This window comes from Tamandua tetradactyla, chromosome 15 (genome assembly GCF_023851605.1).
Source record: "Tamandua tetradactyla isolate mTamTet1 chromosome 15, mTamTet1.pri, whole genome shotgun sequence".
NCBI classification, from domain to species: domain Eukaryota; kingdom Metazoa; phylum Chordata; class Mammalia; order Pilosa; family Myrmecophagidae; genus Tamandua; species Tamandua tetradactyla.
In genome coordinates, this window is record NC_135341.1 from 85,400,776 (window position 1) to 85,424,340 (window position 23,565).

The following is a 23,565-nucleotide window of genomic DNA, read 5'->3' on the forward strand; positions in this document are numbered from 1 at the left end:
AACAACTGAGCATTAGTGAATTGACTGAGAGCCACTGGCAAGTAGGACCTGTAACACTGAGCAAGGTCTCTGCAAAAGAATGAGGTTTGTTAGCCAACAGGAAGTCCTGTAATTTTCATAGTAGTATGAATAGTGCCTTGCAGTTGTGTCTTGCAGTGTTATTTTACTCCCTCTCTTTTTGGCTCTGTTATTATGTTGTAGTTTGTTTCTAAAATGTAACCTGAGATCTTTGAAGACTCCCTCTGAACCCTCTGATGACCAATGGTTTGTATCTTGGTCGTCAGAGATTGTGTGACCCTAAGGTGCAAAATAGACATTTCGCTGGTCTTTAGTAGAAGCTTCCTTTATTGCTCTTAAAACTCTGGAAGCTATCCCAAATCTTGGGTGAACGTGAATGGAGGCTTTCTCTGCAAAAGACTGAAGGCAGGGGGTACAGGCCCCAAGGGTCTTCCAGTTCTCGCTTGGTTTAAGGCAGGCATTCTTTTAGGAAGTAGAGGGCCCTTATGTCACTGGCCCTTTCTCTGGTTCATGCAGTTTTCCCCCCAGTGAATCACAGGGCAACTCAGAGAGCAAGAGTCTGCAAGGGACGAAGGAGGGCCCTCAGGTGTAAAGCTTAGTCAGGATCCTTGGAAAATAAAAATTAATTCAAGTCTTCTAGCTAACCATTATTGATGACTAAATATTTGGAAATATTTCCCACTGAGTATGGAAGAGACCAGTACTGCATTCATTTAACACGTTTTTACTTATTGTTCAAGGAGTGTGGAACTTTTATACTGTTCCAAGAGGGCTCCTATTGAGCCAGTCACTAAGAGTAAGTTGGTAAAGAAGAACAGATTCTAGCCTATCAGGATGGGTCCCTCAGTTACCGTATCTTCTAACTCTCCTCAAAGATGGGCTTGGCTGTGTAGATTTAAAAACTTTTTCAGTTCCAGCCCAAGTGAGTGATTTAGACATTGGTTCAAATAATTTATGGGGATTTTAGTTTAGCAAAGAACCATATTTGCTAAGAAGTCTGAAATATGCATGATAAACTAATCATAAACAATCTTTTCCCATTAAGAAAGGCTAGCTGAAGACAAAAAAAAATCTACCTGGAAAGACTCTTCTTCAGAACTCAAATGAAACATCACTTTCTCTGGAATGGTTTCCCTGAAATGCCTGGGAGGCATTGGGTTGCTCCTGCTCTGAGGTCCCAAGTAACCTTCTGTCAGAAACCCCCAACAGGTAGTTTTTTAATTAGCTGTTTACAAGTCTCCATTTCTTTAGACCATGAACCCTAGAAGGAAAGGGAATATGCCTTCCTACTTATTTATTTCCAACAGTATCTAGAACACAGTATGTGCTCAATAAATATTTGTTGAACAAGAGAATAAATGAAATTATGTTATCACGTGCCTGTTTTATAGGGTGTGCCTGCCAAATGGACCAGAAGACCAGTTAGACATCTCTCAGCCTGCCCAAGCTGGAGGCACACTGATACATCCTTACTCAGATTCCTCTTTTCTGGACTCCTCAAGGACAATCACCCCTTCCCCTGGTAGTTGTCTATATATTCTGCTTTTCTGTTTTGTTTGACTTTACAAATGGACTTTTCCTTGATTTTATTTACATAGAGGCGTCTTATTCTCACCACTGAACTATCTCCAAAAACAGAACATAGAATGAATTATTTCTAGGAGGGGCTTTGGGAGGAAACATGTTCTCTATAGACTTTTATTCCCTATAGATTGCACCTCTGACCTGGTCTTCAGACACTTAACCCATTTCACTTTTGGATCTGTTTACTTCTGACCACTGACTGCATACCCTAGCATTCTGACTGTGTTGCCATATTCCAATTCTTGAGGCATATGACAGGGATTTGAGTGGGGTCATGTAGATACTTGGCCATCCGTCAGAGAACAGTGACATATATTGAGCTTGGGAAATCCAGGAAGTGGAAACCAATTTTTAAAGGTCAAAAACAGTGAAGAAATTCAAGAAGCTGATTCTTAGGAAAATACAGAATAGCAAAGACCTCATGCTCCATGATAGGGCAAGATTGGAAGCCTGAGTGAAGATGGATCTGAGCCTCTAGATGTGGATGCTTACCTGGTCTCGCTGAGCTGAGAGGAAGAAAAAAATTGAGGGCAGGAGGGGCAACTCCAGAATCGGGAAAAGATGACAGAGTGAGTCATAGCTTGTTCCACTGTAAGATTCTTTGGGCCCTAGTATTTCAAAGAAAGTAGCAAAACTCAATAGACTTAATGCTTCAACATTGCCTTTTTCTTTGTACAATCCCTACCTAAGTTGCTGTTGATTATTCAGCATGCTTCCTGCATGCTGCTGAATTACAAACTCATTCCTTTATCCTCAGCACCATCAACTAGAATAGTGGTTCTCAACAAGTATTTGCTGAGCAGATCAATAGTAGTTTGTATGGATAGATGGACATGTAAACAAATTTATATCGGTCCAGTTTGCAGTGTATGGTCTTAGTTCCTGCAGCAGTGTTTGAGTCTCTTTGTGATCAGTCCCTTTCTCCATCCACCTGTCCCTGATAGCTCTGAAAGTCTTTATAGTCATTTCGCTCAGGCGCCCTAGCATTGACAGCTAGCTACTGATTAACTAGACTGTTGCACCACTTGCTCTTGTAGCCTTAAATTAGTTTGGGTTAATTCTTAACTGTTTCCCTTCTGTACATGTGTCATTTAATGGTTTGCCTTTATCAGATTTTCCCCCATTTCCTGTGCATTTGTGGTTTCCTACAGGAGCTCTCTCCCAGAAACCTCTGGCAGTCACACCAGATGAACGTGGGCCGGCCTCTCCTGAGGCCCTCGGTCTCCACCAGCTGGTGTCCAACCAAACCTTCCCACCCAGGGTTATTTGTGCTAGAGAACAAAGAACACTCTCCCCGGAGCCAGTTCTTGGTGAAAAGAAGAACCTGATATAGCCAGAGCCCAAAAAAGAAGAATGATTATTCTACAGTTGCTTAAGGTTGGTGATGATTTTTCCTTCACTGAAAGCTGACCATGTTTGCTTTCCCTCCATGAATTCCATTGGTGTATTTTCTCCAAAAGACCTTTGGAATAAACAGGAAAGAAAGATTTAAAATCTACAGAATAAGCTTCTTTGGGGCAAGATGTTTATCCTTCTTTGATTCTCCAGCATCTAGCATATTGTCTGCCATGTAGATGCTCAATAAATATTTGATGAAGAAAGGAAAAAAAGAAAGGAGGGAGAGTGGGGAGTGAAGAAAGGAGGGAGCATGAAGAGAAAAGGATTAAAGAGTGGGTATAAATGAAAAGAATGTTTATATAGTATTCAGATATAAAGTATAACAGAGATGTGTTTTCAAAGTTCATTATGTGCATTATCACTAGCATATAGAATCAATTAAACAAAATAAGTCAATGTGAAAAATGGAGTGTATTTATAAAGATAAAATAATAGTAGAAAGCCACAATAACAAATGTAATGGTTGGAACTTAAGCATAAATAGCAGTGATAATATATTAAGATGGATTTAAAACTCTGTAATATAACAACCATTTTTTTCTGACTCTATGCCAGTCCTAAAAAGAAAACTGAAACAGCTAAGAACTCCACAACACAGAGAATTTTATGGATAAATGCAGGCTGATTACAGAAGTGATAGAATTCACTGCAACTGATCAGTTTGGCATGTAGTAAACATCAACTATCAGAAATGGTGTGCAGAGGAAATTTGCAAATATCTAAGCTTCCTGCCGTTGAGAGGAATTAGCCACACAGTAATTCAGCAAAAGCTCCAAAATACTTAATTGTGTATCAAGAAAAAACATCTCAGTGCAGGGAAAGATTAAGATTGAAGAACTAGGAGAAGATGAGGAGCACAAAAAAAAAAAAAAAAAAAAATTGAAGAACTAGCATTTTTTTTGTTATCAGTTTTTCATTTATTTGAGATCATGCAGCTAAACAATTCAGATCTAGACAACCAACTTTAAATGACACATACATTGCAAAAGAATACAGCACCACAATGGAGGAAGAAGAGTAGTTAACACATAGAATGTTTACTAAATCAAGACCTTCTTCAGCTGTTCAGATAGCAACTTATATTAAAGTATTATGTCAGTAAGAATCACTATAATTTTCCATATTATTATAATTGGGGGAAATGAAATATAAGATATAACCTAGGAGAAAAATCTAAAAAACATATTCTAAAGTACATGCAGAGAAGCTTCCCTTTTGACACTAGCTTTGCAAATACGGTGTTGATGAGAAGTGTGGTTAGGTGAGTTTGAAGGGTTTACTAGAATAATTTAACTATCATGATCAGCACAAGTGTATTATGAAAGAAAATTGTTGGTAATTTACATAGATGATAACTGGTAAGTAGCAAAAAAAAAAAAAAAAAGTATCATCTTAGCTCCTGCAGGTTGTTTCCAAAATTAGAGTGCAATATTGATGGGCAATAAATTTTACTTTTGAAACTGATGACACCAAGAATGTGGTGGGTTCCAACATTCAGCCAGTGATAATTTTTTCCCTGTCTTTACCATTAGTATTGCTATTTCACATTTTTATTTTTTAAATCAGATTACATTTTTTTAGCTTAAATATAAGAGGTAACAGTGGATATTACCACCTAAAATCATCTCTGGTAGGCATTGTTTGGAAAAACACTTCAATAGGAAAATAATAATAAGTTTAGACTATTTCAAATTAATACTATGAGAGACTTCTGGTCGACCAGAATGACAGAGTAAGATGCTCCAGGTTGATATTCCCCCACAGAACCTTAGAACAACTAGCAAAATCTGGCAGAAACATCTTCCTCAAAACTCTGGAAGACAGTTAATGGGTTATGGTAACTGGGGAATATCAAATCAAGAAAATGAAGCATTAAAAACTGTAGGAGAAGCTTGTGATGCAATTGCTGATTCCTCCCCACAGCAACTTACTAGAGTGGTATGGAGCCAACCTGTGCTTCCATGTGGGTCCCTGGCCCTGTTCCAGAGGGAGCAGAGTAACCCCAATGTGTACATTTGGGTGCCTGTGTATCAGTTTCAATTTATCTATTGATATCATTAAAGACTGAAATAGGAACTCATATCTGGCTCACCCTCCCAGAGCTTGCTCTGCAGGCAGAAGCAGGTTGCAGATAGGCAAAGCAGTGTAAGAAACAGAACAAAGAAGCCTAGAGCAAAGAATTACAAGCTTTAAGATATACAATAGAATACACCGTGGGGGGGGGGGGCAGTCTGTTTGATAGGGAGTAGAAGAGACTTTCAAATTCCTCTATAGAGGGACATGCCTAAGGCCACAAGTGAGCATAAGCCCAGGATAAGACAACATAGGTTTACTTTCACCTCTGGCTGATTTTGTAGGAGGGCTAAAATCTGAAGTTGAGCACAAGCCAATGCAGATCCAATTGCCAAAGGCTGTGAAAGGTGTTTTTGCGTTAGTTTGTTTTTGTTACCTCCTGGCCCTCATGGAAATCTCTGTCATATCATTAGATGGATACAAAACTAAGGGCCAGATAGCTCTGGGACTAAATCCCAGAGTAAACACTTTAAAACATTAAAATCTGCAGTGTGCAACAAAATATTACAAGACAAACAAATAGGAAATAATGGTCCATCCAAAGAAACAAGATAAAAATTCAGGACCCATCAATGAAGAAATAAGATTTAGGATATACTGGACAAAAGACTTTTTTTTTTTAATTATCTTTCATGTGCTCAAGGAGATAAGGAAAACACAGAGAAAGAACTAAAGTATGTCAGGAAAAAGATAAGTGAACAATATGAGAATCTCAGTAAAGAGACAGATTTTTTTTTAAAGGAACCAAACAGAAATGTGGAGGTTGAAATTTAAACTGAAATTTAAAATTTCCTGGAGGAATTCAACAGCATATTGGCATTTGCAGAAGAAAGAATCAATAAATTCAAAGATAAGATGATGAAATGATTCAGGCTGAGAAGAAAGGAAGCAGAATGAGAGAAGTGAACAGAACCTAAGAGATCTGTGGGATCATCATGCATAACAATATATGTATTATGAGAGTCCCAGAAGGAGAAGAAAGAAGGAAAAATGCAGAAGGACTATTCAAAGAAATAGCAGAAATCTTGCCAAATTAAATGAAAATGCATGTTCAAGAAGCCCAACGGACCTTAACCAGGAAAACCTCAAGGAGAACCATGCCCAGTTATGTAGTAATCAAACTATCAAATGACAGGAACAAGGAGGGAGGCCTGACCTGCAAGAGAAGAAGCAACATATTATGTACAAGGGAATCCCAGTAAGACTAAGTGCCAGTTGCACAGCAGAAACCATGGAGGCAAGAATGGGACGAAATGTTTACATTGTTGAATGAAAACAATTGCCAACCAATAATCTATATCCACTGAGACTGTTCGTCAAAAATGAGAGAGAGATTAAGACATTCCCAGATGAAAACTGAGGGAGTGTAACCACAAGAGCTATCCTATAATCAGTGGTGAAGGGAACTCTTCAGACTGAAAGGAAAGGACACTAGACAGTGGATCGAAGTGGCATAAAGAAATAAAGATCCCTGGTAAGTACATAAAAAGTCATGATAAATGTATGTTTTGGACATACAATATATAAAGATATAATTTGTAACAAATACAACAAATAGCCGGGGGAACAGAAGGATGTTGAAACAGTGTATGTATACTATTGAAATTAAGTTGGTATCAAATCAAACGTGACTGCTATAGATTTAGGATGCTAGATTTATGCTCCATGTTAACCACAAAGAAAATACCTGAAAAATATAAACAGAAGGAAATGAGAAGAAACTCAAAGTGATACAGTACAAAAGATCTAATAAAGATGAAAGTAGGCATTAACAGGAGAATTGAGGGTCAAAAAAAGGATAATAAGACACAGACCAAACAGAAAAATGACAGAAGAAAATCCTGACTTATCCATAGTTACTTTAAATGTAAACGGATTAAGCTCTCCAGTCAAAAGGCAAAGACTGGCAGAGTGGATTTAAAAAAGCATGATTGAACTATATGCTGTTTACAAGAGACTCACCTTAAATTCAGACGTCAGTAGGTTGAAAGTGAAAGGATGGAAAAAAATATACCATGCAAAAAAAACTAAACCACAAAAGAGCTGGTTAATATACAAATTAGCTATACTAAACAGATAAAATAGACTTTTAAGTAAAAGATTGTTACAGAGGACAAAGAAGGCCACTGTAAACTGATAAAGGGGTCAATTAAATAAGAAGACATAACAATGATATATATATATATAACAAAAGAGACTCAAAATACATGAAGCAAATATTGACAGGATTTGAAGGGAGAAATAGATGGTTCTACACTAATAGTAGGAAACTTCAACACACCATTTTCAATAATGATAGAACCATCTAGACAGAAGATCAGTAAGAAAATAGAAGATTTGAATGATGCTCTAAACCAACTAGATCTAGCAGACATCTAGAATATTACTCCCAACAGCAGCAGAATGCACACTTCGCTCTAGTGCACATGAGTCATTCTCCAGGACAAACCACATGTTCGGTTACAAAATAAGTATCAACAGATTTTAAAATATTGAAATCATACAGTGTAACTTCTCTCACCACAATGAAATGAAGGTAGAAATCAGTAACAGAGGGACAATTGGAAAATTCACAAATATGTGGAAATTAAACCACACACTCTTAAAGCACAAATGGGTCATAGATGAAACACAAGGGAAATTAGAAAACTCTTGAGGTAATAAAAATGAAAATACAACATACAACAACTTTGGGAATAAAATAAAGGCAGTTCTGAGAGTAAAATTTATAGTTCCAAATGCCTACTTTAAAAAAGAAGAAAGTTCTCAAATCCGAGACCTACCCTCACAACTGGACAGTCTACAAAAAGAAGCAGAAACTTAAACCAAAGTTAACAGAAGGAAGGAAATAAAGACTAGAGCAGAGATAAATTAAAAAGAAAATTTACGAACAGTAGAGAAAAGCAACAAAACCAAAAGTTGGTTCTTTGAAAATATCAACAAAATTACTAGATGGCAAAGAAAAAAGGAGAGAGGATGCAAATAACTCAAGTCAGAAATGAAAGGGAGACATTACTCCCAATCCCACAGAAATAAAAAGAATTAGAAGAGGATATTATGAACAAACTGTATGCCAACAAATTAGATAATGTAGATGAAATGGACAAATTCCTAGAAACATATAAACTACCTACACTGACTTAAGAAGAAATAAAAAATCTTAACAGAACTACAGAAGAATGACTCAGTAATCAAAAACCTTACAACAAAGAAAAGCCCACAGCTAGCTGACCTCACTGGTGAATTTCACCAAACATTCCAAGGAGAATTAACATCAATCCTACTTAAACTCATCCAAAAAATTGAAAAGAACTCATTCTGTGAGGCCAGCATCACCCTAACACCAAAGCCAGATAAAGATACCACAAGAAAAAATATGGGCCAATATCCCTTATGAATATAGATGCCAAAATCCTCAATAAAATACTAGCAAACCAAAATCCAAAAGCATTTTCAAAGAATTATACACCATGATCAAACAAGATTTACAAAAGGATCACTCAATGTAAGAAAATCAATTACTGTAATATACCATTTTAATAGAATTAAGGGGAAAAAACATGATCATCTCAAATTGATGCAGAAAAGGCATTTGATAAAATACAATACCTCTTCTTTGTAAAAGCACTTTGAAAACTAGGAACAGAAGGAAAATGTCTCAATGTGATAAAAGGCATAGGTGAAAAACCCACTAGCTAATATCATACTCAATGGCAAAAGGCTGAAAGCTTTCCCTCTAAGATCTGGAAAAACGCAGGGGTGCCCACTGTCACCACTGTTATTTAACATTGTCCTGGAAGTTCTAGCCAGAGCAATTAGGAAACAAAAAGAAATAAAAGACATCCAAATTGGAACAGAAGAAGTAAAACGCTCACTATTTGCAGATGACATGATCATATATAGAGAAAAAGTGAAAAATCAGTAACAAAGTTACTAGAACTAATAAAGTCAGCAAAGTAGTAGTGTGTAAGATCAACACCAAAAATCGGTATTGTTTCTATGCACTTGTAATGAACAATCTGAAGAGAAATGAAGAAAAAAAATCCACTTATAATAGCAATTAAAAAGAATCAAATATCTTTGGAGGTAAATACTGTTCTTATAAGCATCTTAAGCACTTAGCTTAGTACCCAGCACATACCAGGTGCTCAATAAATACAGATGGATACATGAATAAACATCCCTGCTTTTGATCCTTTTATCCTTCATGCATTCAGTGATAGGAGTTAGAGAAATGCCTTCAGTGTGCTGAGGAAAAATAACTTTAATACGCTATTCTCTCCTGACCTGAAATCCTCCTCTCAATTTAGTTAGTATTTCTTTTTCAGCAGCACAGGTTAGTGGCATGTCCTTCTCTAGGGTTTCCATTTGCCTGTGGAGTAATACTTGCATACTCAGAATATTATAAATGTTAGTTATTCATTTTTAATTTTAAGAACCAAGCTATAGATAAAGCACAAACAATAATATTTCTTAAACAGTGAGGGCAAGTGGACCAGAGGTTAGACTAGGTTGGAAGGGAGCCAAAGGGTAAAGTCACACAAAGTGAGTTCGTTTCTTCCATCCATCCCAAATCACAAGATGCTGCCTTATATGGATGCATCAAGAAATAGAAAAATATACCAAACATCTATTGCTTTTCTTTTTATTGTACAGCCTTTTGTACTGCTTGAATTTTTAATCAGGTGTACATTAATATGTGTATATGCTTGTTAGAAAACAGAAAATAATGAAGGGAGTTGGCATGTTTATTGTGAAAAGAGGGGTGGCCCAGTCATCAGGAGTCTCCATGTTTCCCTGCAGCTAGCGACCTTGGGGAGGAGGTCTAGCCTCGGCGTCAGTGGAGGCTAGACTTTCCCATAAGTGCTGAGTCACCCCTGCCACTGAAGCTGATGTGCTCTCCTGACTGGGAGGGCACCAGGGAATGCCCTCTGCCTGGGCTCTGCCAGAGCCTCAGGAATCATCTTGTGGGAATGCTAAGGGAGGTGCTGGGAAAATCAGCCCAACAAAGTCTTCCTCCCCGGTGGGGTGTGGCCAGTGGCTGCCCTTGCTCCCTTTTTGGTAAGGCCACTCTCATTGGCCCGGAATTAGGAGTGAACAAGGAAGGGGAGGGCTGGAGGAGAGGCGGCTCCGCACCCTTTTGTCCAGGGACCTTGTGCAGGACATGCAGACTCTTAATGCCTCTATTTCCTCTCCATAACATGGCTTCCCCATACTCTGGATTCTTATGAAAATCAAGAGAGAGGATATATGAAGAGTTCTCTGTCAGCTAAAATATTTTTTATTAGTAGCCAGAACTCTTTGAAATTACACTTATAAAATCTCCTACTCCAATTTTCTGTCTAACTTGCTTTTATGGTGGTACGCGTATTTCAATGGCGACAGAGGTGAGCATGTGTTTTGTGGAGCAAGATAGCTTATGCCTCAGCCGCTGCAGTTGGACAAATGCTTTGAGTAGGTGCCCACATGTAAAACCATTTCACTCCAGGCAACCATTAAAAAAACTCAGCCTTATGAGGAGACAGGAAGAGAGCAGGGGCCAGCACAGATATGTCACCATCAAACCGTATCAGGTGTAGGAATGTCTTTTAACATCTTCCCCATGGAAGTTTGCTGCATCAGTATCCTTCCTTCAGAGCAGGCCTGACCTTTTCAGGACCCGTTTCAGCAATGATGATACTCATTCCTTGTCTTGAATGACAGCATGTGGGTTTTCATTTTGATGATATTTAGCAGTTCTCTGGATTCCCTGGGCTTAAGGTTGCCATACTAAGCAGAGGCTGAGGCTGGAGAAGAGGTCAGATGTTTCCCTTTCATGCATTTGGGCAGAAGAAGAAAAGTTTGAGAAGCACCGACTTAATTGGGAGACTGGGAGATTGCTCTTATGGAGCTGCTGAACAATTGCTCTTATGGAGCTGATAATGTGTTTGATGAGAGAAGATTCTTCTGGGAAGGCCTGTGAGTCAGGACCCCCGGGAGGCCTCTTGGCTGGGCGAATTCAAATGAGTCACCGTGCTTCTTGATGTTCCTGAATAAATGGAAGCTAAGACCTCTGGCCTTCACCAGTCTCATAGACTTGTGGCCTTTAGAAGAAAGGCTCAGCAACAAGGAAATGTGTTATCAACCTTTCCCTTGGCTGACTCTTCACCTTTCCTGCAGTCCCATGTCAAACATTGCATCTTAACAGTTTGACATCTCATTTTGGCTTTTATTTTGTTTTCCTTTTCCTCCTAATGGGTTTTTCCCCTAAGTTGAACCATTCAGGGCTTTTGATGGTTTCCTAACAGTTGAATTTTTTTAGTCTGTCATTCAAAATCTGGCCTCTCCCCCTCCTTCATTCAGGATATCCCACTATTCCAACCAAATTCATCAGCTAGTCATTCCCTGAATACACCACAGGCAGAACCCTTACTTCCACTACTCCTTTTGCCTGGATGCACCCCACCATTCCCACCCCTCAGATTTGTTCCATTTCAGTGTAGGTCTACTGAAGTCCTGCTTAAGTGCTGTGTCCTCCAGGGAGCCCTCCCTTACTGCTCTAGCCTGTGGCCAGTATGCGCACCTTTGAGCCCCATAGTCCAACCTGTACTTAGAACCCTTTCTGCTTGGCATAGGCTCTGGCTGATTGTTGTTTGCTTCTTATCTGCTCAGCCTCTCCTCATGGTAGGGACCCTGTCTGACACTTTATTGCTGGGACAGCCTAGTCTATGTAATGGTGTTCCATGATATCTGCTCCTGATAATGATGAAACGCTCTGCCGCACTGAATGTTTGTTTTGGAGCCCTCAGGTTCTACAGAGAAGCCTGCAGGTGGGTGTGGGGGAAGGGGGTACACTAAGAAGAAACCCAGAGATTGTCCCAGTTTATATCACTTCTGTATTGAGGTTTCAAGTAGCATTCATTAAAAAAAATCATAATTGAAAATTTGAAAATCATTGGACACCAGTGTTATTATTTCTGTGCCTAAAGTAATAAACAGTGGAGGAAGTTCATTTCCACTGTTGAAAAGCAGGCCTGTAGCACAGCACATAGAAAAACCAGCACGTAGCAAAAAGGATTTGGCACAAAGAGTGGACATGTTAGGCAGCACCTGAAACCTTGTCTGTCTTTCCTGTAGAAAGGAATTTCCTAGCCAAATGGACTTGCCAAGACCATCCAAATTCTAGAAGCTTGCATTTTGGGTCACCAGTGATTGAAGCTCCATAGTGAGGTCTGCAAGTGGTTGGAAGACCTGTCTCCTTTTAGGGGCCTTGCAGGCCTTTGAGGAGTCCTCAGGACAGTGCACAGCCTGGCTTCTACTGTTTGTTCCAACAAAGGTTGGTTTGGATGGAAGAGACAGAATCCTACTCCAACAATACAAAGTTCTTTACCTATGTAAAGGAGACCTAGGATAGCGAGCCATGTGCAGCCAGGCCCAGGAAACCTTAAGGGCACAGGAAAGCTGCTGTTATGGTTGCTGGCTCACCTCTAGCCTCCCTCATCCCTGCTTCTCTCTGCCTAACTCTGCCTACCAGCTCCCGCTCTGTGTTCAATGTGGCCACCAGCCCAGGTTCCATAGGACATCACAGCTCCAGAGCCTGTTGCCATCTGGATGAAGAAGGCTTGCCCCTCACATCAGATTTGTAAGAAGGAGACCCTGTGGTTGACTGGGCACAGTCCATGCCAAGTTATTCACTCCTCACTTAATCAGGAGAGAGAATGGGTTGCCACAGGATTATGAAACATCAGTGGGGCAAGCTGACTTGGAGGGCTGGGAGCCCAGCTGTCTATACAAGGAAGGTGTGGGCAGGGAGTGCCTGACAGCAGCAACCTTTTGTCTGGCATCCACATGGACATGGAGACACGCTGTCATCTGCAAGGTTTTGAGTATGTACATGTCCTGTGCAGGCACAATAACATTGCCATGGATATTTTACCATCAAATTCCATCAGTGATTCAAAGGCTCTTGCTTCCTTTTCGGGCTGCAATCTCATTCCCACCCCCCCACCCCACTATGGACTTTGCAGTGTAGGATGGAAGCTGGTTGGCCAGTTTCTCAGCCTTGGCAACAGGGCAAGTAAGAAAATATGCGGCCAAGGTGGCAAGTACATATAATCAAAATATCTCTTGAGAATCCTTTAAATCTCCCATAGAATTTGGGGCAGTTACATCCCTCAGGGAGTTCATCATGACCAGGTTTTTTAGCTGAAAATTGGGTAATGTGGTTGGCTTGCATTCACCAGGCATCTTTTTTGGAAAATCTTTAAACGACAGATCCATTTTCAGCTAGAATAGAGAGATCCACCCCGTAGGGAGGCCCAAGGGGACCAAGTATCCCAGGGAAATGCAGCTTCTTTCTGGGGCAGCTCCTCACTGGAATTTGGGGAGTGATGCGCCACAACATTAAATCATTCTTTTTTTCTTTATGCCAAAGACACATAGGGTTAAATTGACTTAATTGCATGTGGAATGAAACATTACTATAAAACGACCATACTTATATCTGTCTCCCCCATTTGCACGTAGATATCTTTTCTTCACACAGGGTTACGGTGCTCTTTAAAAGGCAGGGAAAACTTCTTGCAGTTTGCAGCCTCTCCCTTCAACCTCCCCCCTCCCACTACGTCAGATCCCAGTCATTTGCATATTCTTCATCCTGCTTAAATGTTCCTCAGTTAACTGGTTGATTCTATCTCTGCTGTGCTTGGTTCCCCTACCTCAGAAGTGAACCTTAACTAAAGAGAGAAAAGGATGCATAAAAATAGAACAGTTAATCTGGTTTTGAAAACTAGCGAATATGGAAAGCTAATCTTTCAGTTCGCCTGTTGGAACAATTTGAGCACTCTCCCTAGAAATGAGATAATGCACTCTATCACCGGTCCTCAAACTTGACCATTCAGAAGAATCACCTGGGGAGTATAGATTCTGACTTCTTAGCTCTGAAGTCAGAGCATTTCTGTCATTGCCATTACCACCACAAAGTTCCCCTCCCCAGTGCCGAAGTGCCAGGTCCAGGACCACTCTGCGTATCACTGGCAAGGGTGCTTTCTCGAGGGCCTTGATTGGAGAAACAAGCTCAGGTTTGTGAACTATTCCAGTAGTCCTCAGCTCATGTTACATAGGTTTGCTGTGAGGACCAAATGACTTAATATCTGTAAAGTATCTAGAACAGTGCCTAACACAAAGTAAATGCCATAAAAGTATTTTTAAGTAACAATAATTTCAAAATTTTTATGCCAGTGTTATCTGCCAATAAACTCCAATACCTCCATCTGGAACCAGTGAAATTGACTTCCACAGATGCAGGTGAAAAACGAGGCTGAGATGCAACTGAAGGCCTGGGCTGAGAAAGCTGAAAAACAAATAAGCTTCAGTGTTGTTATTACTTTTGATGATTTTCCCTGCACAGGATCACAGTTAACTCCCAAGGTCAGGAGCGCAGCTGCTTTGCGAACAGTATAACCCATGTCTCAGCAGAAAAGACAGGAACAGCTCCAACAGGCAAAGGTTTTCCACCACAGCGGTGGCCTCTGCCAGCATAATTGTCATCCACTTCAGAGGACCCGGCTCACCTCAGGTTACTTTCCCAGAGAGGTCTTTGCCTCTCTATCATATGTTGATCCTGCCTCCAGTCTCTTGTCAATCACATTACCCCATGCTGCTTCATCAAAACAATTATTGCTATTTAAGATTTTAGTTATGTATTTATCTGTTTACTTATGTCTTTTCCCACTGGATTACAAACTCATCTGTCTCATTCTCTGCTACATCCCAGCACCTTGCACAATGCTGGATGCTCAGTAAATATTTGTTGAATGTGTGAACCAAAATAGTAGCAGAGAGTATGAAAGTGAAAGGGGAAAATGCTGCATTCTTTCTGTTTTGCCTATCATCACCTTTCAGTATCCTGCTCCTGGGAGCTGGGAATTGCTTCCCAAAGACTGGAATTCTGAACATAGACTGTCCTGTTTGGAAACCACGAACCACAGGAGAAGGAATACTCCCAACTTTCTCTCGAAGAATTCAGCCCTTGTCTGACTGCTGGAAAATGGGGCATGTGTCTTAAAGCCTCAGGTCACTGTGAATAATGGCTGGTGCCTGGAAAACCCTTATTCTTGGAAATATTCACGTAGTCTAGATGGCCAAACTCAAACCCAAGCCAGTAACTCTGTTAAAACCTGGGTCTTTTTTTTCAGGCCTTCCTGGCCTGATGAGCAACTGGAATTATTTTCAATTTACTTCTCTTAACTATCAGTTCTAAAGTTTACAATTTCATATATCCAGATGAAATGTGGGTCAGACAATCAAAACAGAAAAACAATTCTTAATCATGAGTCATAAATAAATTTAGAAGTACAAACAAACCCCAGCTTTTACGCCATGTTTCTTATCAGGCCCAATATTGGCATTGGAAATGGGACATTAGTCTGTAGTGTAGGACTTTCCCATATACTAAGACATTACACATAGCTGGAGAACTAAATGCCTGGACCTAGTGTCCTTGTGACAACCAAATAAAAATGCCCCCAGGCATTTCCAAACACCCAGTAGAGATGATACTGTTCTATTTGAGAACCACTAGTTATAGGGAACTAAACTGCTTCATTTTACCTTAAATATAGTGTTTTAGCATCATCTAGTTTGGGTAGTGCCTTAGTGTCCTACAGCTGCTGTGCAAATTACCACAAACCATGTGGCCTAGAACAGCAGAAATTTACTCTTTTATAGTTTTGGAGGTTAGAAGTCACCTCAAGATATTACCAGGGCTACACTTCTTCCCAAGACTCTAAGAAAGAATATGTTCCTTGCCTCCTCTAGGTTCTGGTAGCTGCAAATACTTCTTGGCTTATGGTTTCATCACTCCAATCAATGCCTCCAAGGTCTCGTGGGCTCCTCCTCTTCTTCAAAACTCCCTCAGCATCTTTATTTTAAGGATATATGTGGTGGCATCTAAGGTCCACACAGATAATACAGGATAAGCTCCTCCTCTTGGCATCTTTAACCACATCTTCTGCCATATAAAGTAATAGTCATAGATTATGGGGATTAGGAAGTGAATATATATTTTGGGGACCATTTTTCAGCCTACCACAAGCAGTTTTAAAAATTAACTTGTAATTAAATAGGTGATACACAGTCTTGTAAAACAAAATTTTAAATAATGTTAATTATTTAACCTTTGACCTCTACTTCCACTTTTAGTCACCCCACCCACCCACCCACACACACACTTTTCTGAGGAAGCCCACATAACTGATGTGGTTTCTGGCCTTCCAGACCTTTTTCTAATATGTTTACATACATATTTAGAATATGAGGGTAACTGAGTTTTGTTGCTGTGTTTGTTCTTTATATTTCATCTGCAACTTGAGTTATTTACTCTACAATATGTTTCGGAGATCTTTCAATGTCAGAACACATAGCAATACCTCATCCTTTGTTAACTGCTGAACAGTATTTGGCCATCTTGATGGACCCCTTACAGAGAGTGCCAAAGGAAATTATGACCTTACAGGAGGCGTCGTTTGTGGTCTGGTCACAGGACTGGATTAGACAAAAGCTGAGGTCATTTTGAGTCATTCCCTCCAACCCTGCTGCTGGCCACCAAACAAAGCGGTGCCTTAACTTGAGTTTGAAAGCAGTATCTCCAAGCCGGGATATGCTGGCTGGTTTAGAAGTGAAGCCCTCTGAGGTTATTGCACTGAAACTGACTCACTTCCTTCTTTAACTCTAGTGTGACATTTTCAGTCAATATGTTCTGGTTCTAGGAGAGCAAATTTGACAATCCCTTTTGTCTCTCAACCAAATGATGCATGAAGAAGGATGTTTACTTTTATGGATAATTATAGGTCTTTGAGTTGAGCACCTAGCACCAACTACTTTCATTCCTTTTCTCTAGTCTTCACAACAGCCCTTTACAGTAGGTATCATAAGCTCAATGTTATATAGATGCGAAAACTGAGAACTAGAGAGGTAAAATGATTTGCCCAAAAGTTTTTCAGTTAGTAAGTGGCAGGACCAGATCACAAAAAACCAGAGCTTGCTCTCAGATGATAAATTAATGTCATCAACTTATGTATTTGCTCAACAACATTTATTGAGTACCTACTATGTGCTGGAAATATACCCAGCACTAGGAATACAGCAATAAACAAGGCAGATGGGATTTCTGCCCCCACAGAGCTTATATTCAAGTGAGAAAGATGGTTAAGAAATAAACAAGCAAGAAAAAAAAAAGAAGTAAACAAGCAAATACACTCTTTAATATAAGGAACATTAAGTACTGTGAATAAACAAAGTAGGTTAAGGGGACCATGAGTTGCACAGTATTTATATTTTTCTTATACTCTAAGACAGAAAGTTGGAGTTGAATGGAGAATAAAAAAGATGATTAAAGACTTTACCTAAAGACTTATGAGGAATCAATCCAATTGAATTCAATAAATATTTACCATGTGCCTACTGTGGTAGAGATGATTAAAACATATCCTAACAAACTCACAGAAAAGGAAAAAAATATTTGAGAACCATACATCTGATAAGGGACTTGTATCTAGGATATATAAAGAATTCTTACAACTCAAAAATAAAAAGACATGTAACCCAATTAAAAAATGGGCAAAGCATCTGAATGGATATTTCACCAAAGATATGCAAATGGGCAGTAAGCATATAAAAAGACATTTAACATCATTATCCATCAGAGAAATGAGGGTGAAAACCACAATGAGATATAGCTTCACACCCAGTAGGATAGCTATAATAAAAAGGACAGAAAACAAGTGTTGGGGAGCATGTGGAGAAATTGGAACACTCATGTGTTGCTGGTGGGATTATAAAATGATGCAGCCACTTTGCAAAACATATTGGAAGTTCCCCCAAGCATTAATTATAGAGTAACCTCATGATCCTGCAGTTCTACTCCTGGGAATATAGCGAAGAGAATCAGAAACAGATGTCCACATAAAAACTTGAACACAAATATTCATAGTAGTAGTATTAGCCAAAAGTAAAAAGAACACAAATGGCCAAAAACTAATGAATGGGTAAATAAAGGTGGAATAGCCATACAATGGAATAGTCTATGGAATTGCCTGAGAAGCAAATTTAAGGTGACAATGCAGCCATGGACAGAAACCTGTGAAGCAACAATACTGAAAAGACAAATAGCAAAAGAAGAGTCTGTAAAGGAAACAGATGGTCAGGATAAAAAGCGAGAGAGGGTTGATATAGTGAAAATCAAGAGAGGACTCTCAAGAAGGCCCTTTGAAAAGGTCTTTCTTTTAAGGAGACAAATGATACAGTGAGGTCATCGATAAAAACCAAGCAGAGATAACCGTCAAACACAATGAGGTCCATGATTGCATCCTGGTCTGAACACACCAGCTGAAAGGCATTTTCTAGATCAATTGAAGTAATTGGAATGTGGAACAAATAGCAGATGATATGACAAAATTATTGTTAATTTTGTATGGCTATAATATAGGTGTGTAGGAAAATGTCCTTATTTTTGTTAAAAAAAAAACATGCTTAAATATTGTAGGGTGACATGTCAATGTCTGTAATTTATTTTATAGCATTTCAGCAAAATTAAATGGAAGAAAGGATTTTTGCAAAGTCTTGGCAATGTTAAATCTAAATAAGGGGTATATGTGTTCATTACACTAGTCTCCCCACTTTTCTATTTGAAAATTACAGAAATTCTAAAGTAACCAAATAAGCACACAAAGCCTGAAAAGAGGCCACAGGATTTGGTAATGAATAGAATCTTAGTGACCCTTGATAAACAGCTGTGGCTGAGAATTGGACGGGACACTCAGATTGTGGAAGATTTGAGGTGAGGCGCAGGAGTGCAGAAGTCTCATAAAGTTTTGCTTTGAAAGGAAGGAAGGAAATAGGATATTAGCTAGAGAAGGCAACACAGTCAAATGAAACGGGCAGAGGGAAAGAAGACATTGAGAAGCTAAAGACTGGAGGTGTTGAAAGAAACACTGATTCAGGGAACAAGAGAAGAAAGAATGTGAACGAGTGCTCAGGCAAAGGGGTTAGGCTCAGGAAGAGGAGGAAACTGTTCTTTTAAGCTGGGAGTGGAAGGAAATTGTTTGGTTTGGAGAAAGTTGACTGACAATGAGTGAACAAATCTGCAAAAGTTAATATATGGAGCTGTGTGCAATTACATATAGTTATGGCAGTGAATATAACATCGGAAACAAAACTGCAAGATATTTCCCATTGGCTTCTTATGTTTTGGGAATGGCACTTGACCACTGTTTGAACACTGTTACCAGGAGAGGACCCCAGTCATGGAGCTTGCTAGGTTGGAGGAAATTTAATACAGGAAAGTAAGCCGGCAGCAAGAGGGGAACATCTGGAATAAAAGTAATAATTCTTCCCCACTCAGGGAGAATTTGGGCAGTTCACAGTAACAAAGATCCCAGGAGTGGGGCCAAACTCCTGTTTAATTTTGTGATCCGCCACAGACTCCCAGGGAGTTTCCATCTAAGGGAACACAAAAGTGGCATCATTTGGGGAGTTTTGGGCATGGTGTTAAGTCATGAAAGCAGTGCAGTGAGGGGCATTAAGGGATAGAAACAAGGGCCAGCTGTAGAAGATTAGGTAGATAGCATGAAGCCTAAGCCTGTAGCTGGTTAGAATACAGGCTGGACTTCTTTCAGGCATGGGGTGAGCTAGGAGGTAGGGAAGAATGTCTGAGCAAACAGAACCAAGAAAACATGGATCCTGGGAATTCTGGGGAATATGGCTCTAAACAGTGACTCTAAAGAACAAAATGTATTCCATGTCTCCTATTTACCTTAGAAAGCCATGTGTACTTTTTATTGTAGTAACAGTAGACAGGAGTAGATATGGCCAGCCTTGACTACATTTTAGTTGACTGCTGTATTAGTTTCCTAAGGATGCTTTTAATAAATTTGCTACAAATTTGGTGGCTTAAAACAACACAAATTCTCTTAGAGTTCTGGAGATCAGACGTCAAACTTGGAGCTCGCCAGGCCAAAAATGAAGATATCTGTTGGGCTGTGCTCCTTCGAGCATCTCTGCCGATCACAGCTTCTAGAGGCTTCCCATATTCCTTGGCCCACAGCCCCTTCCTCCATATTCAAAACCAGCCACATGTATCTCTTTAACCCTTTTTCTTTCTGTCCATCTTTCTCTCCCACTGACTACAGGCTGGAAAGTTCCTCTGCTTTTAAGGGCCTTTGTGATTAGGTTGGGCCTACCATGATAATCCAGGATAATCTCCTCATCAGGGTCCTTAAACTTAATCACTTCTGCAAAGTCCCTTTTGCTGTGTAAGGTAGCATAGGCCGGCTCTCAGGATTAGGGCGTGAACACCTGGATTTGGTGGAGGGGTGGGGTGTTATTCTGCCTATCACAGCTGCTGTGGTAGGAAGCCCTGTATCATTCCTAGGGAAGAAATAAAAGCATTTTTCATCTTCTAATCCATTCTCAGTACACAGAGGGCTGCTGAGCTATACACAAATACTAACAGGCACAGCACATGTTCAACCTAAGGGATGCCCATGCTGTGTATAATACAACATGTATGCTATACAGGTCCTGGGCCTATTTGCTTTCAGATCCATTCTTTATTATTCCCTTGTTCTGCTCTGAAACAGACAGGTTGCCTGGATTCCATCTGGGCTCACCCAGTGAGAGGCAGTGGAGGGCAGGAGGAAGAAAAAGCCTGGGTGTTTCTCCCCAAACCTCTCTGCCTTGGATGGCGTCTCTGATAGTAGCATGGCTCTAGTCTGTGCCAGAAAGACCCACCATGGTCCCCGCTTCCATCCTTGACGCCATCCCCAGGGCTTTGATGCCACCATCTGTTTGTACCTCAGCCCAGGATTGGGAGGGCTTCTCGCCATTGCTAATCTAAGCTACTCAGATTCTCCTCACGTGTATTAAATTCCAGTACCCTATATTAAATTCCTTCTGTTATAAAACACTTGGTGAGGCCCTGACTGATAGACATGTCAAGGTTAAACATATTTCCCTTTAACATAGATTAACTATCAGCAGATTCCTTAATTAGGGTTGTGGCTACCAATCTATTATTATTTGTAATTATTTATTTGAAAGGTAATTTCTTAATCTATTGAAGTTATTATGTTTCAATAAAAATTTTTTTAAATGCTTGTGAATTTTACTGTCCTGAGCTTCAAAGCAGTAATCCCATTTTACCCTATATGTTCATATGATAATGGAAATTGTGAATCACAAGTCAATAAATGATTGTTGTTCATTATAGAACTACAGCTAAAATAGCTCAAATTCATTCCTGAGCTAATATACATCCTGACTTCCAGCAATAGTGTTGTGGAAGAATGATCTGGGAGTAGTTACAGTACAATGCTCATAATAACTTTTGGAACTTGGAAGTAATTTACATCTGTCTCTTTCAGTGATTTATTTTTATCATTATTTACAATATCTTTCCTGAACCTTTGCCCCAAATCATCTCACCTGCCAACTGCAAATTCCCATCAACTGTATCATTCTAGTAAGGAAATACATTTGTAAACTATCTTCTAAGAGCCGTCAACTAAGAGTAAGTCACTTAGGGTAATAATTCCTTTCTTCCCTCCCTCCCTCATTTTGTTCAAGTTTAAAGGACCCTGCAAGTGTAAAATTAAGGCACACATAAGAGCTAGAATTTCAGACATGGAGCCTGCTACTGTACCTGTCAAGAGGGTGCAAAAGCATCTGAATAAAGATGGCAGATTAAGCATGCTTGATTTTATCCTAACCAAGACCCCACTAAAATGATAGCAAAGGCATTTCAAAAGTGATGGACACCCAGTGATGGTGGAGGGACTCTTGGTAGATGAGCAAAGGTAAACAGTAGATGAGGAGGCAGAAGAAAGAGCACAGAGGAAACCAAACCTCAACTACGCAAGGTGGGATGGAATAGGTAGAGACCAGAAGAAAATTTTTTGCAATGCAGAATTTGGGAGAACAGGCAATTCAGAAACATCAGTTGAGTGATGGGGCTGAAACACAGCGACTGCTAAACTACCACACAGGAGCAACTGACCTCTCACTCCATGTGGCAGCCAGATAGGCCTTTCTGCCTCCAGAAAAACCCAACTTGTTTTCCTCTCTATGAAATGTAATGAACCAAAGATAACACCTCTGATGTGGCATTTAAGAGTCCCCTAGCCAAATAGCTGGGTCCCCGCCAAGGAGTCATAGTGATAGTAGTTGAAAAGGTATTAAATTATAAACCTCTTTAGAAGTTTTATGCACAACACACACAATGCTTGCATCTTGAAGTCAGTATTTTTAAGCATTATTTCATAGAAATCATTACTAACCCACAGAACCCCTAACACTTGGTTATCTCCCAGGAGAGCTGCTTGCTAATGCTCCTTAAACTCTTCTCTCATCATGTAATTCCTGTGTTGGAAACCCAACGGTGTCATGTCTGAATTCCCCTGCCCTGCACTGAAAACCCTCCACAAGCTGGTCCCACCCTTCAGGTCTAAGTCCATGTATTCCCCATAACAACGAGCGGACACACACTGCCTCTTAACTAGGTGGTGACCATTCTGACCTCTGTCCCCTGTCCATGTAGCTTCCTTTCCCTGGAGCATTCTCTTTCCTCTCCACCCCTCACTTCCAGCTAGCTACAATCATGAAATTGGATGGGGGATGGTTTCCTGCTAGAACCCTTCCTCCAGGGATTGTCCAATCCTATGGGTCTCTGAGTTCCCAATGTCCTAGCTTGCTCATGGCCAACCTAGCCCAATTGTGTACTTCAAGATCCATCACTTTATCTCTCAGGAGGTTGCCTTTCTCCTGGAAGGGCCCCAATTTTTTACTTCTCTGTGTCTCCCAAACAGCCTGATCCATTGCTTTTTCATGCAGTGGATGTTACTTTTTTTTTCTTTATTAGAGATGTGCATTTACAAAAAAATGCACATTTGTGTCCTTCCTCTTATTTTCTTTGTCAGTCTAACTAAAGGTTTGTCCATTTTGTTGTCCATTTTGTTGATAAGGTCCCACTTGACCATGGTGTGTACTTCTTTTTAAAAGCTGTTGGATTCAGTTTGCTAATATTTTGTTGAGGATTTTTTGCATCTATATTCATAAGAGATATTGGTATATAATTTTCTTTCCTTGTGGTATCTTTATCCGGCTTTGGCACGAGGGTGATGTTGACCTTGGAATGAATTAGGGAGTGTTCCCGCCTCTTCAAATTTTTGGTAGTTTGAGCAGAATGGGGAGTTGTCTTTTTGGAGTGTTTGGTAGAATTCTCCTATGAAACCCTCTGGTCCTGGACTCTTCTTTGTTGGGAGGTTTTTGATTATTGATTCAACTTCTTTACTAGTAATTGGTTTGTTAATATCTATTTCTTCTTGAGTCAGTGTAAGTAGTTTGTGTGTTTAAGAATTTGTCCATTTCATCTAGGTTATCTAATTTATTGGCATATAGCTGTTTATATATTTTTATTTCAGCAAGGTTGGTAATAATATCCACTTTTTCATTTCTTAT

General features: G+C 39.8%; 1 protein-coding gene across 1 annotated transcript in view; it reads left to right on the plus strand.

Annotated features, from left to right (window-relative positions):
- Positions 1–2,741: 2,741 nt before the first annotated feature.
- The window catches only part of ZBTB38 (zinc finger and BTB domain containing 38), a 105,218-nt gene continuing 84,394 nt past the window's right edge, over positions 2,742–23,565 (plus strand). The window contains exon 1 of the mRNA XM_077130273.1: positions 2,742–2,979. The gene's annotated coding sequence lies outside the window, so the exon portion shown is untranslated. The remainder of the gene's footprint in view (positions 2,980–23,565) is intronic.